Source organism: Oncorhynchus nerka, linkage group LG11, assembly GCF_034236695.1.
Source record: "Oncorhynchus nerka isolate Pitt River linkage group LG11, Oner_Uvic_2.0, whole genome shotgun sequence".
Classification (NCBI taxonomy): Eukaryota; Metazoa; Chordata; class Actinopteri; order Salmoniformes; family Salmonidae; genus Oncorhynchus; species Oncorhynchus nerka.
In genome coordinates, this window is record NC_088406.1 from 48082745 (window position 1) to 48098592 (window position 15848).

A 15848-nucleotide genomic window follows, 5' to 3' on the forward strand; every position below is an offset into this window, starting at 1 on the left:
CAAAGTATTTGGCCCCTTCCTCCTCCCCCCTATCTTGACAGTCCTTCCCCTCACCTTCCTAATATGGGGGCATCCCCTTGCCCTCGTCCAATCATTACTCTCGTTACGTCCCACCTAGAGATGCCATGGGGCTTGTCCAGATTTCCCAACTGAGGTTTCAGTGAAGGGACAGGGTGATCAGGAGAGAGTGAGTGAGTGAGAGTTTGACAGAGAGCAGTGTGTGATTTCAGATCTTCTACCAGGTGAATCTCTCACCCAGGGAGGTAGCACACTGTGACAGCGGTATCAACCAGGTAGGATTAGTCTCCATCTCACTACAGTGGAAATGTCTTAGATCGGACTCATTGTGACTTCTTAGATCTGAGAGTTTGTGGACAGTACATGTGGAAGAGTGGGATTGTTGTGGTGGGTCGGTGCGGTGGTGCACGTATCTCAGGTTAGGAGAGTGGCAGGGCTTTTTTAACCTCGGTGTTATGGCTGTTCAACTGTTTGTACATAGTGCAGAATGGAATCAAGTCCACTGGTGATAATATATTTCAGTCTTGTTCATGTCATATCTGTTCATCTAGTTGTCTGCATCGTTGTTTGAGAATGTTCTTTCACCCCCATTATTTTACTAAAAACATTTGTCTAACTGTGTTGTGCAGCATAGACTGAAGTCTGGAGACACTGCACATTGCTAGGTATTGATAACATAGCTATTATTTGTTGGAGAAGTACACAGGCCGTATAGAAGGACAAACGCCACTGGTATTGTTGATAGCATAGGGCTATGTTACCATACAATATGCTCAACATGGTCGTTGTGGATTGCTGCTGTCTGCTGCTGTTCCTGCTTGCAAAGATTATTGACGAGGTAGTAGCAGCACGCGATTGTTTCAAACACTCCATCTTCATTTTACACACGGGCAACTTCTGCAACCTGCCGGTCACAGGATCTGAGTGTTGCACCCCAGCCCAATAGCTTGGTATGCCATGGCAAGTTGGGTAGAATGGTAAACACGGTATGGAGGGCAAGACCCACCCAGAGTTAAGGCTAGGTTTGAATAACAGTAACAGGCATATAAGTATTACGTAAAAGTATAATCTAAAAGTTATTTTCAAGTTATCTTTCCTCCCTCTGGTTCTCAGGCCACTAGCGACCGTTTGCCTAGGAAAAATGTGAATGTGTTGGTCATTTTAGAGATGTTAATGTCTGCGTTGGGAGTCTTTTTGTGTAGCTATTTAAAAAGCATCTTAAGGGTTAAAAACGTTAAGGTTACGTTTATTTTTTGAATCTATCTCAGCCAATGAATGTAACAACTTACATGGCTGCTTGTTAGGATGTTCGGTAACAACTCCTATCTGTTTTGAACTGTGTGTGTTCCCATAGCCCTCTCCTCCCTTTGATGGCATGTGTTGAATGTCTGTGTGTGTGATCCCCCTGCCATTCCTCTGAGGACTGAGGGGTCAAACGTGTTAATGGGACACCAGCACCATCCACGGGGGTGGAGGGGGGGACAGTCTGCTCTGGAGTTATCGTCTCTGCAGGGACCTGTTATGAATGTTGTTGATAAACTATAGATAGATGTTTATGCCACTGCGTAGCAGAGTGTAATGCATGCAGCTAACCCTCCCCAAATCCAGTCTGAAATAGGGAGACTGTATCTGACCCCCTACAGACAAGCCAGAGGGTTATAGATACAGTGGGGCAAAAAGGTATTTAGTCAGCCACCAAATGTGCAAGTTCTCCCACTTAAAAAGATGAGAGAGGCCTGTAATTTTCATCATAGGTACACTTCAACTATGGCAGACAAAATTAGAAAACAAATCCAGAAAATCACATTGTAGGATTTTTAATGAATTTATTTGAAAATGATGGTGGAAAATAGGAGGGAGAAGGAGGGTTGTTTGTGTCTTGCCCTCCTTGTTGAGTATTTATCTCACAAAATATCTCGGTTTCCGGTTTATAAAGAGGCATTTCCTGTCCGCCTCAGGATGTGGCTGATTTTTCCATCTGAGCTTTCAAAGGACAAGAAGACCCTCTCTATCTCTAATCTTCAGTTCCCATAGTCCTCCTCAAATACATATTCTGGATGAGGGGCCTTTATAAGTGTGACTGGCTAAAACAATCCCATATAATCCCATATTCAGTTCAATCCCATATTCAGTTTTGTGTATTCACGTTGTGCATTACATGATTCCACCTTACAATTTTGAGGAGACTACAGACTCTGCAAAGACTCTAGTGTCTGATTCATGTTCAGGGAGCACATGATGCTTTAGGAATCCAGGTTGGCTACTACCATGCTATGTCTCTCACCTGAGTCATGGGGCTGATTAACTCCATGCTTAGACCAGCTTTGAGTTCTTAGGAAACTATGCAGTATTTTGTTTTTTTATGTATTATTTCTTACATTGTTACCCCAGGAAATCTTAAGTCTTATTACATACAGCCGGGTAGAACTGTTGGATATAAGAGCAACGTCAATTTCCCAACATTACGACCAGGAATACGACTTTCCCGAAGCGGATCCTCTGTTCGGACCACCACCCAGGACAATAGATCTAATCCCAGTAGCCAACCCAAAATAACGGCACCGCAGAAGGGGCAGACGGATCAACCTCCTGGTCAGGCTCCGTAGATGTGCACATCACAGTTTTCTTGACAACAAGGTAGACGAAATTCGAGCAAGGGTTCCCTTCCAGAGAGACATCAGAGATTGTAACATTCTCTGTTTCACAGAAACATGGCTCTCTCGGGATATGTTGTCGAATCGATTCAGCCACCCGGCTTCTCCATGCATCGCACCGACAGAGATAAACACCTCTCTGGGAAGAGGAAGGGCAGGGGTGTATGATTTATGATTAACGACTCATGGTGTAATCATAACAACATACAGGAACTCAGGTCCTTCTGCTCACCCGACCTACCAAGAGAATTCTCATCAGTTATAGTCACAGCTGTGTACATTCCCCCTCAAGCGAACACCAAGACAGCCTTCAAGGAACTTCACTGGACTCTATGTAAACTGTAAACTATATATCCGGAGGCTACATTTATTGTAGCTGGGGATTTTAACAAAGCAAATTTCAGAACAAGGCTAACTAAATTCTATTAGCACATTGATTGCACGACACGCAGGGCTAATACTCTCGAACACTGCTACTCTAACTTCCGTGATGCATACAAAGCCCTCTCCCGCCCTCCCTTCGGCAAATCCGACCACGACGCCATCTTGCTCATACCGTATTATGAGCAGAAACTCAAACAGGATGTTCCAGTGACGAGAACCATTCAACGCTGGTCTGACCAATCGGAAGCCACCCTTCAAGATTGTTTTGATCACGCGGACTGGAATATGTTCTGGTTAGCCACAGAGAACAACATTGACCAATACCCTGACTCGGTGAGTGCGTTTATAAAGAAGTGCATTGGAGATGTTGTACCCAATGTGACGATTAAAACCTACGCTAACCAGAAACCGTGGCTGGATGGCGGCATTCGCGCAAAACTGAAAGTGCGATCCACCGCATTTAACCATTGAAAGAGGTCTGGATTTATGGCTGAATATAAACAGTGTAGTTATTCCCTCCACAAGGCAATCAAACAAGCAAAATGCTGGTACAGGGACATGGTGGAGTCACAATTCAACGGCTCAGATATGAGACATATGTGGCGGGGTCTACAGGAAATCACGGACTACAAAAACCAAAACAGCCACGTCACGGACACCGATGTCACGCTTCCAGACAAACTAAACTCTTCGCCAGCTTTGAGGATAATACAGTGTCACCATCACGGCTCACAAACAAAGACTGCACCCTCCCCCTCTCTTTCTCCGTGGCTGACATGAGTAAAACATTTAAACGTGTTAACTCTCACAAGACTGCTGGCCCAGGCAGGATCCCTAGCCGTGTCCTCAGAGCATGTGCAGACCAACTGGCTGGTGTGTTTACGGACATATTCAATCGCTCCCTATCCCAGTCTGTTGTCCCCACATGCTTCAAGATGGCAACCATTGTTCCTGTACCCAAGAAGGCAAAGATAACTGAACTAAATGACCACCCCGTAGTCCTCACTTCTGTCATCATTGAGTGCTTTGAGAGGCTTGTCAAGGATCATATCACTGCCACCTTACCGGCCACACTAGACCCATTTCAGTTTGCATACCGCATCAACAGGTCCACAGATGACGCAATCACCATCACACTGCACATTGCCCTATCCCATCTTGACAAAAATAATACCTATGTAAGAATGCGGTTCATTGACTACAGCTCAGCATTCAACACCATAGTACCCTCCAAGCTCCTCGGGGTGACAGGTAGCCTAGTGTTTAGAGTGTTACTAGGCAAGTCAGTTAAGTCAGTTCTTATTTTCAATGACGGCCTAGGAACAGTGGGTTAACTGCCAGTTAGGGGCAGAACAACAGATTTGTACCTTGTCAGCTCAGGGATTCAAACTTGCAACCTTTCGGTTACTAGTCCAACGCTCTAACCACTAGGCTACCCTGCCACCCCAATTGGGTTGTGGACTTTCTGATGGGACACCCCCAGGTGATGAAGGTAGGAAACAACATCTCCATTTCGCTGACCCTCAACACTGGGGCCTCACAAGGGTGTGTGGAGAAGGTGGAAAATGTTAAGTTCCTGGGTGGACCATTTCAGTTTGTCTGTGATGTGTACGCCCAGGAACTTAAAACTTTCCACCTTCTCCACTGCTGTCTCTTCGATATGGATAGGGGAGTGCTCCCTCTGCTGTTTCCTGAAGTCTACGATCATCTCCTTTGTTTTGTTTACGTTGACTGAAAGGTTGTTTTCCTGACACCACACTCCAAGTGCCCTCACCTCCTCCCTGTTGGCTGTCTCATTGTTGTTGGTGTTCACAGACAGTGTGGTGAAGAAGGCGCAACAGTGCCTCTTCAACCTCAGGAGGCTGAAGAAATTTGGTTTGTCACAAACTTTTACAGATGCACAATCTGTCACGGTTCATGAATCCACTGCCTCCTTTTCTCTCTCTCTCTCTCTCTCTCTCTCTCTCTCTCCCGTGTTTGTGTGGGCGTGGTTCCCAATCTCGGCCTGATTGTCTGCGCCAGCTGGAATCACTTATCTTCCCTTTATATGTTCTGTAACCAGTGTTTCTTGTTGTCAGATCGTTGTTACTTCCCTGAGGTTGTGTCGTGTGTCCGTACTCATCTCTCGCCGCCCTTGTGTGGATTATCTGCTGTGCTCCTTCCTACCCATCCGGACACTCTCCCCTGGGTTTCTCAGCACGCTCACATAGGAGGATGTGCCCTAGTCCCTGGGTCGGATTCCGTCTGAGTACAGTCTGTCTGTCCTGTTGCTGCTGTAACCTATATTCATTAAACCATCGTTGCTTGCATCTTGCATCCGCCTCTGTATTGTTACAGAACGATCTGACCAGACCATGGATGCAGCGAGTTCAACGAGTCTGACCGAATTCATTTCCCGTAGTATCACGAGAATGGATCAACAAGAGGAGAACATCTCCAGCACAGGTCGGGAAGTACAAGCCATTGCGACGCAGGTATCCCAGCTGACCCAACAATTACAACATCTGAGGGGTCTCGCTGCGCCACCTACACCGGCAGTTCAACCCGCCCCGCCAGAGCCGGATTCCCAGCTAGAGCCACGGCTACCGACACCAGAGGGTTATTCAGGTGATCCTGACTATTGCAGAGCTTTTCTTACGAGATGTTCCATGCATTTCTCGTTGCAGCCACGGACCTTCAACCGTGAACAGTCTAAGGTAGCATTCGTACTCACACTGCTATCAGGCAAAGCGGCTCTTTGGGGAACGGCGGTGTGGGCGAACCAGGACCCATGCTGCACCTCTTTCCAGACACTCTCCGAGGAGATGAGAAGGGTCTTCGATCGGGCCGTGGCGGGTAGGGAGGCGGCCAGACTACTCGCTGACCTTCGCCAAGGAGACCGTTCAGTATCGGAATACTCCATCCAATTCCGCACTCTGGCCGCAGAGTGTCAGTGGAACGAGGAGGCGCAGTGGGACATGTTCCTGCATGGGCTGGAGGACCGGATCAGAAGGAGATTTATGTTCTGGACCTTCCCAGGAGTTTAAATGGACTAGTGGAACTAGCCTTGAGGGTCGACGCTCGTCTGAGTCGTGTTGGCCGCCGAGCATGCCCTAACAGACCGTATAACGACACGGAGGGCTGGCATGCCAGCGGCGGGAACACGGCCAGTTCAACCTCCGCTCACGAACCCATGCAGCTGGGGAGAGCTCGCCTCTCCGGGAAGAGAGGGAGAGGCGGAGATCCCAAGGACTCTGTCTCTACTGTGGTAGAGCGGGCCACTTTATCCACTCCTGCCCGGTAAAAGATTAGGCCCGGTAGTAAGAATGAGGCTACTATCGGGTGGTGTCACCACAGAGAAGACCTCATCATCTACTCTCCTCCCGGTAAGACTAAGATGGGCCAACCACACGCACGACACCCAAGCCTTACTGGACTCAGGAGCAGAGGGTAATTTCATGGACTTCAAGCTCGCTCACAAACTCCAGATTCCTATCACCTCACTCACGCACAAGATATCCGTCAACGCTCTCAATGGTCAAGAACTACCCAACATTTCTCACACCACTGAACCTATCACACTCATCACTTCTGGCAATCACACTGAGACACTATAATTTCTACTTATGGACTCACCCCTTGCACCATTAGTTCTCGGCCACCCTTGGCTCACCCAACACAACCCCAGAGTTGACTGGGGTCATAATTCTATATCCATGTAGAGTAACAAATGTCTTGAGTCCTGTTTAGTGTCTGCTTGTTCGTCTGTGTCTGATTCTGTGTTTCTAGAGGAGGCGGTGGATTTGTCTAACGTGCCCGTTGAATACCTCGACCTGAAGGAGGTGTTCAGTAAGTCCCGTGCTGCTTCTCTTCCTCCGCATCGTCCCTATGACTGTGCAATAGAATTATTGCCAGGTGAGTCTCCGCCTAAAGGCAAGTTATATTCACTCTCTGTTCCTGAGAGGGAGGCTATGGAGAGATACATCTCTGGTTCTCTGGCATCTGGATTCATTCGTCCTTCCTCTTCTCCAGCGGGGCGGGGTTCTTCTTTGTGGAGAAGAAGGACGGATCTCTGCGTCCTTGCATTGATTACCGTGGGTTGAATAACATCACAGTGAAAAATACCTATCCCTTACCGTTGATGTCCTCAGCCTTTGAAAGGTTACAGGGAGCATCCGTATTCACTAAGTTGGATTTACGTAATGCATATCATTTGGTTCGCATAAGGGGGGGGGACGAATGGAAGACCGCGTTTAACACCCCCAGAGGGCACTTCGAATATTTGGTCATGCCTTTTGGGCTATCCAACTCCCCAGCGGTTTTCCAGGCACTCGTAAATGACGTGCTGAGAGATATGATTGATCAGTTCATATATGTTTACCTGGATGACATACTGATTTTTTCTTCTTCTCTCCAGGAACACGTTCAGCACGTCAGACGAGTACTTCAGAGGTTGTTGGAGAATGGACTTTTTGTCAAGGCGGAGAAATGCATTTTTCATGCACAATCCGTTCCATTCCTAGGTTACATCGTCTCGACTGAAGGTATTCGCATGGATCCTGACAAGGTTAAGGCTGTGGTGGATTGGCCAAGCCCAGATTCCCGTAAGGCCCTACAGAGGTTTCTGGGATTCGCCAATTTCTACCGGCGTTTCGTTCGCAACTTTAGCCAGATAGTCGCTCCTCTTACCGCCTTAACCTCCCCCAGAGTGACGTTCAGGTGGTCCGATACAGCCGAGGCTGCATTCGTCAAACTCAAGAGCCGCTTTGTTTCGGCTCCCATCCTCATAGCTCCCGATCCCTCGCGTCAGTTCGTGGTGGAGGTGGACGCTTCAGAGGTGGGGGTAGGTGCGGTACTTTCCCAACGTTCCTCTTCTGACGACAAGATGCACCCTTGCGCGTTCCTTTCCCATCGGTTATCACCTGCGGAACGCAACTACGACATTGGCAACAGAGAGTTGTTGGCAGTGAAGTTAGCACTGGAGGAGTGGCGCCATTGGTTAGAGGGTTCGGGGTACCTTTTATAGTTTGGACCGATCACAAAAATTTGGAATATATCAGAACCGCCAAGCGACTCAACTCCAGGCAGGCGCGGTGGGCACTCTTTTTCTCGGACGTTTTGACTTCTCTCTCTCGTATCGCCCGGGTTCCAAGAATGTCAAACCCGATTCCCTTTCTCGCATTTTTGACCATTCCGAACGCCCATCCACTCCCGAGTGCATCCTACCCGGGACCCTAGTGGTCTCCACACTCACATGGGAGGTTGAATCGAGGTCAAAACGGCCTTAGAAGGGGTAACGCCTCCGCCCGGTTGCCCGCCTAATCGGTCGTTTGTGCCGGAGGGTGTCGGTCCGATGTTATTCGGTGGGGGCATTGCTCCAACGTAGCGTGTCATCCAGGAGTCAGTCGCACTAGCTTTTTGGTTAAGCAACGCTTTTGGTGGCCACTGATGGCTCGTGACATTCACAGTTTTGTCTTGGCTTGCTCGGTTTGTGCCACTGGGAAGACTTCTAATCGACCCCAGATGGGTTACTCCAACCGCTGTCGGTCCCTTCGAGACCCTGGTCCCACATCGCGCTAGATTTTGTTACCGCCCTCCCGCCCTCCCAGGGCAAGACGGTTGTTTTGACCGTGGTGGACCGGTTCTCGAAGGCGGCTCATTTTATTCCCTTGCCTAAATTACCATCTGCCAAGGAGACAGCGGTAACTGTCGTGGATCACGTCTTTCGCTTACATGGTCTGCCGATGGACGTAGTTTCTGACAGGGGGCCCCAATTTGTGTCCAAGTTTTGGCAAGAGTTTTGTAGGTTACTGGGAGCGAGTGTCAGCCTGTCTTCAGGGTTTCATCCCCAGAGCAACGGTCAAGCGGAGAGGGCCAACCAAGATTTGGAGAGAGTGTTGCGATGTTTGGTTTCTAAGAATCCCTCTTCCTGGAGTCAACAACTCTCTATGGTTGAGTACGCTCACAATTCGTTGCCAGTGGCAGCCACGGGTCTCTCTCCGTTTGAGTGTAGTTTAGGTTACCAGCCACCTATCTTTCCCAGTACGGAGTCCGAGGTGTCTGTTCCCTCCGCTCACGCTTTCATCCAGAGGTGCCGTCACGCATGGAGCAGAGCCCGTGAGACTCTTCTCCCGGGTGGGGGCGCGCACCAAGACTAAGGCCGATCGCCACCGGTCGAAGCCTCCGGTATACGTCGTTGGCCAAAGAGTGTGGCTTTCTACTAAGAACATTCCACTCCGATCCGTTTCGAACAAGCTTGCCCCCAAATTTATCGGCCCGTTCAAAGTCACCAGGATCATTAGTCCGGTGGCGGTCCGGCTCCAGCTTCCTCCGGCGTATAGGAGAATTCATCCTACCTTTCATGTGTCTAAAATAAAACCTGTGTTTCAGGCACGCATTAACCCACCGGTCCCGGTTCCCCCGCCGCCACGACTTGTTGATGGGGAACCCACCTTTTCTGTCAATCGTATTTTGGACTCTAGAAGGAGGGGACGCGGATTCCAGTACCTGGTGGACTGGGAGGGTTACGGCCCGGAGGAGAGAAGTTGGGTACCTGCTAGGGACATTCTGGATCACTCCCTTATCGATGATTTCAATCGACAGGTAAATTCGCCTGGGAACGCCAAGAGGCGTTCCTAGGGGGGTATTGTCACGGTTCATGAATCCACTGCCTCCTTTTCTCTCTCTCTCTCTCTCTCTCTCTCTCCCGTGTTTGTGTGGGCGTGGTTCCCAATCTCGGCCTGATTGTCTGCGCCAGCTGGAATCACTTATCTTCCCTTTATATGTTCTGTAACCAGTGTTTCTTGTTGTCAGATCGTTGTTACTTCCCTGAGGTTGTGTCGTGTGTCCGTACTCATCTCTCGCCGCCCTTGTGTGGATTATCTGCTGTGCTCCTTCCTACCCATCCGGACACTCTCCCCTGGGTTTCTCAGCACGCTCACATAGGAGGATGTGCCCTAGTCCCTGGGTCGGATTCCGTCTGAGTACAGTCTGTCTGTCCTGTTGCTGCTGTAACCTATATTCATTAAACCATCGTTGCTTGCATCTTGCATCCGCCTCTGTATTGTTACACAATCGAGAGCATCCTGTCGGGCTGTATCACCGCCTGGTACGGCAACTGCACCGCCCTCAACCGCAAGGCTCTCCAGAGGGTGGTGTGGTCTGCACAACACATCACTGGGGCAAACTACCTGCCCTCCACGACACCTACAGTGCCCAATGTCACAAGAAGGCCAAAAGGATCATCAAGGACAACAACCACCTGAGCCACAGCCTGTTCACACTGCTATCATCCAGAAGGCGAGGTCAGTACAGGTGCGTCAAAGCTGGGACCAAGCGATTGAAAAACAGCTGTCTCAAGGCCATCAGACTGCTAAACAGCCATCACTAACTCAGAGAGGCTGCTGCCTACATTGAGACCCAATCACTGGACACTTTAATAAATGGATCACTAGTCACTTTAAACAATGCCACTTTAAATAATGCCACTTTAATTATGTTTATATATCTTACATTACTCATATCACATGTATATACTGTATTTTATACCATCTATTGCACCTTGCCGCTTGGCCATCGCTCATCCACATACTTGTATGTATATATTCTCATTCACCCCTTTAGGTTTGTGTGTATTAGTTAGTTGTTGGGGAATTGTTAGATTACTTGTTAGATATTACTGCACTGTCAGAACTAGAAGGACAAGCATTTCGCTCTACTCGCATTAACATCTGCAACCATGTGTATGTGACCAATAAAATTTTATTTGAGTTATTCACAAGTCACACAGACACTGAAACCTGATTCTGTCCACATGCTGACCTATTAACAGTCCAAGGCAACTGTTAGTGAAGAATAGAATATACCGCAATTAGTTATAGATGTCTCTTGTTTCATAATGTACGGTTTTTAAATAGGATATTGTTTCTGAGGTATATCTGTGTACCTTATGGTATAACAGTAGCACAGTTGGGTCCAAATGATCAGTTTAAAGCAGGAGTGGGCAGTAGTTTTGGCTCTAGGGTCACATTTCAAAATGCAGCGGAGGGCAGCGCAGATTTTTCTCTGGACCGATTTGTTCGTCAAAAGCCATTTGCGGGCCAGAAAAAAAGCGCAGTTATTTGAAAACGTATAGTTCCATTATAATTTCTACATACTTTCCGTTTAGTTTTAGACATTCAAAAGTGTCCTGGAGTGGGTTTTTTTTTAACCAAAAATAATCTGTATGGTTTAAAGTCTGTGACATTTCTGGGAATGCCAGCTATGCCGAGTAGGGCTTTCCCTTCATTGGCCTGTTAAATAAGGAATTGACAACAACCAGCAGTGAAGATTGTGGAGTCTAACGTGGGTCTGTTTTGGACACAGTTGGGGGAATACATTTTCACCACAACTAAAGCTGGCATAGGTCCCCTCTAGTAGAAGTAGTTCATCTTCATGGGAAAGTAGAGATCAATAACTGACGAAAACAGATTGGGGAATTTGGTAACACTAAAATCTATATGTAGCAGTTTTAGGAGGTCTCTTCATGATTCATAATGTGCCTCGGCATTGAACTGTTTGAATAAACAGTTTTTCAAATCCAATAGCTTTAGACTAACTTTATCCCTGAGTTGTACACAAACGTACCACTTTTTCTCTGTAAATCTTGATGCTATTTGGTAGATATATTTGCACGTCAACTTATTACCGGAATAGTATTGATTAACAAAGGGTCCTTGTACACAAAGGGTCCTTTCTCTTCGTCCTGGGTCTCATGACCCTCATTGAATTAGCACCAATCAGGTTAGCTTTCTCCACACAGCAGGTCTGTAGCTGCTAAGTGTGTGTCCTAATACTACATACTATGGCTGTACATATGGGGTAACTTCTGGTAGACTGTCAATGTGATGGTTACAGTAGAAGACACTCCAACGTTCTCAGTCCAAGGGAAATTGATTTTTTTGCAACTTCAGATGACGCTCTTTTAGTTGCCTAGTTGCTAACCCAATTACTGTAACTTTCCAAATGATGGAGAAAAACAAACACAGTTGATCCTCTGCAGAATTCCATTAGTATTTGGACATGGTGTCTAGATGACTAGCCAAATCAGTGTCTAAAGTGACTGACCTGGAAGCCTCTAGGATTCAACTGCTGCAAAATATATACAGAGCAAACAAGACACACAGCGCTTCGTATCAAAGCTATGTTTACTGTATGTGGGGACATTTAAATATTCATAAGGTGAATATATTAGGCCCATTTCCTACTACATACTATGCCCACACTGTGTATTTGTTGGCACGCTGTGAGTGAAACAGCCTGGTCTCCACTGCTGAAAGCATGTCCCTGAGACCTCTCTAGATCTGGTTCTCTTTGCTTGTCGTTCTTTGCCTTGAACAATATTATTTTTTCCGAAAGACAATTCCAGTATCAAACACTATGATAGAAAAGGGTAGGTCTATGTGTTCCGTTGTGCAGGAACCTGACTTCATAACCACTCCACAGTGTAGCCAAATAGAAACATATTCCAATTAGAATTGAATAAGATATTGCTTCATTGGAGATTAGATAGCTCATATCACTATCGTTACTCTGGCATTGTTGTCGCTGTTGCACAATCCGCCAAAAACAAAGCCACACGTCACAAGATCCCATTCTTATCCCGTTTCTAACTAGGGTCCTGGCTGATACCCTGCGGAGACTGGGATCAGGCTGTTTGATGCTGGGAGAATGGTAGTGAACTGTCCTGTCCTTTCCCATATCCTAGTAGCAAATAGCCGACCACCAAGTCAAGGTCTGTTACTTCATTATCAAATCTAATAGAGGGAAACCTAATCCCGTGAACCTTTTTTGACGAATTAGGTGCAATGTCTCAATGTATAGGACCAATGCATTTAAAAAGACATTGAGAACATTGAGGACACCAAATCTGACCAGCTGAACATATCACGAGAACAGACGCACGCAGACAGTACCATGTCCTTCTCCAACGTTAATTCGTAACCTTTTCGTTTACCACAGAACGCCAATCCCATAATGCGAAATGAAACAGATGGGTTGCCAGATTGGAGGTTAGGTTGTTTTGCTGTGTTGGACTGTAGTTTGCAGCTCCCTCTAAGCTGAATGGAAGGGATCTAAGACGTATAGATCAGTCAGTAGTAAGCATGCAGATGTGGGTCAGAGAGAGCTGGCTCTATATAAAGAAAGTGGTCTGACCTATGTGGAGCACTCACTGTGCACAGCAGGGAGCACTCTTGGTCAGCTGCTTCTTTCACTCATACACATATTATGGTGGGGGCAGGGGGGGGGGGGGCAGGGGGTCTCTCAATAATTCAAATTTAACCATTCGCCTATTTGTTTAAAAATGCCATTTGTAGCCTACTGCTACAGTGTTAAATATTGAAGTAAAAGCTTATTCCAAATGAAACAAACACGCCCCACCTCTGTGTCATGGTTTAAAAAAGTATCATGTGAACAGTGCACTGTTTGGATGCTGGAATCATTTTAGAGTGGACAAACATGCGCAGGTAGTCTACTTTTGAAGTGATTTGTTTGACAATCAGATGAAAACATGCCGACTGGTTGTGTTCACGTGTTCATGCCACGTTAAAAGGTAATACCATTTATTTCCGCTAAGTGACGTCTTTACGATTCGGCCCATCAAAAAATGTCAAGCTCATGCACGCATACAGTAGGAGGTCGCATGAAAAAAATAGAGACCTCCCCAAATGTCATGGTATAATTTGAACTCTGCTTTACCTGGATATTATGGATACAAGCTCTTAAGTATTTCATGTTTTTAAATCAGCGCAAAAAAGTTTGTTTAATTTAGCTATGTCGAGAAGTTAGAGCCATTTAGTTATTTCTTGATACCGGTATTAACATTGTACAGATCATAATAGATCAGATGCGTAACACCCTTATTATTGCAATGTCCAGTACTCATGAAGCATACTATCCAAGGCGGGTGTCCCTGCTTTCACAACGTTTAGCCATCCTGGGCAGGAGCACTCTGAATGTCTGTAATTTGTTCTCGTGACCGGCTGAGATACCCGACACTCTGACACCCCCGATAGAGGCATGAGAAATACGCTGATACTGAGTACTGGATCCCCCCACTTGACATACACACACACACACGCATAAACACACATGCCAAGACTGATCAAAAAGCCATTACATGAAACCAAAAGGGTAGGACACGCATGACATTGCTGGGGACCAGCGAAAAAGTCAAGTGCCTCCTGCCTATAAGTAGAGGGCTATTGAGGGGCTAGGGTGGGTGGTGCAGGGATATGCAGAACCATGGAAATAATTCCAAGAGTGCCATAGCAATGCACCGCAGTCTGAGAGGCCGGTCACTAAACCAAATGGTTGGAAATCCATAGGCATGCCGCAATACCTGCGTCAAAAATATATAAAATAGAGAAGGTATAATCTTACAGTATATGCATGTGTGTGTCCATGTGCTGTATCCATGACCTTATATCATGCCAATGTGTCAGTGGGGTCAAGTGATATAGTCTTGTTGACCTCTGCCCTCTTGTCAGTGCGTCACACGCCAACATTGACATAATCTCCTCCTGTTTGCAGACTCTGACAGAGAATTGGAAGAAAGTCATGTATCTACCCAGGCCAGAGAACCAGCCGTGAGTAGCCACTATCTGGCTTTCACTTGTTCCAGACACGCTATTTACCATACCTGAGGTGGTGTACTGCAGTGCTGTTTACTGACCTGTTGAACTTGGTATCTCCTCTACTGAGCCAGGTAAAAGACAAAAGGCGGTCTCCCCCTTCGGACAGGCCTCCCACCTCCCCCCACGCCAACCCTCACCACAGTGCCTCCCCAGAGGACCAGGAGAGCCCGGAGAGAGTGGTAAGTGGAGACTGTTTGGATATCCTAACACACTCAAGCCCTGTGCATTACACACTCAGCATAATGCATACATTGCATGTTACCCCTGTCGTGCACGCTGTACACTTCACATACATAATACATATTGCACATTACCCTCACATTCTGTCCGTGGCGTACTAACCCAGCTCATTTTAAGATAGACATGGGAATGAAGGAGTGCTTAGACCTGTTCAGCTTACATGTAGGGATCCTATAGCGTCTGAGAGGAGGAGCTGATACTCGGAATTAGGTACATGGGAGGGGTCTAAATATAAATAAGGAAAGCAAAACAATATATTGTGTGTTTATGGACATGCACTTACGGGTGTATAATATTTTCACGTCACTCGTATATCCTATAAAAAAAAATGTTTGAACCATTTCAGACATATCCTCTAGTCCCCCAGCATATTTTTGAGGTGTGCTAACACAACAGGTCAATTGTTGTTGCCACTGTGCCCTGCCACCTGCTGTATGAAGATGTGGTATCTCTGCTGAGCTTGGCTAAATGAATGGTTGTTTATGTTGACAGAAGCGGCCGGGGGAATGGAATGACCTCAGCAGGTTTTGATTGTGTCATTGTACTTCAGTCAGTGAGGTTGGGGTCAGGGCTGCAGCTAACACAGAGCTTATGGAGTATGTCAAAGCCCATGTGATGAGAGAAATAATGTCTCTAGTCTCAAGAGTGTGGGTTCATTCGCTAATTCAGTTAGCGCAAGCACACATATATACACACACACCAAGCTCATTGGGTTTCAATCCCCTATGCTTACAAAGTCATTTACCTGCCAAATACTTGTATCTTACAGTTAACACACAATAACCTATATTGTATGTGGCCCATGCAGGATTTGAACCCATAAAGTAACTATTATTGTTACTATCATGGTCCAATCAACTGAGCCATCAACACAGACACAATGCTTCCTTCTTTTTAG

General features: G+C 46.7%; 1 long non-coding RNA gene across 1 annotated transcript; it reads left to right on the forward strand.

Moving 5' to 3' along the window:
• The first annotated feature begins 176 nt into the window (after positions 1–176).
• On the forward strand, positions 177–14811 carry LOC135573991 (uncharacterized). Its single transcript, XR_010465089.1, has 3 exons — positions 177–293; positions 14607–14662; positions 14782–14811. It is a non-coding gene; the product is annotated as an uncharacterized LOC135573991 (long non-coding RNA).
• Positions 14812–15848: the final 1037 nt, after the last annotated feature.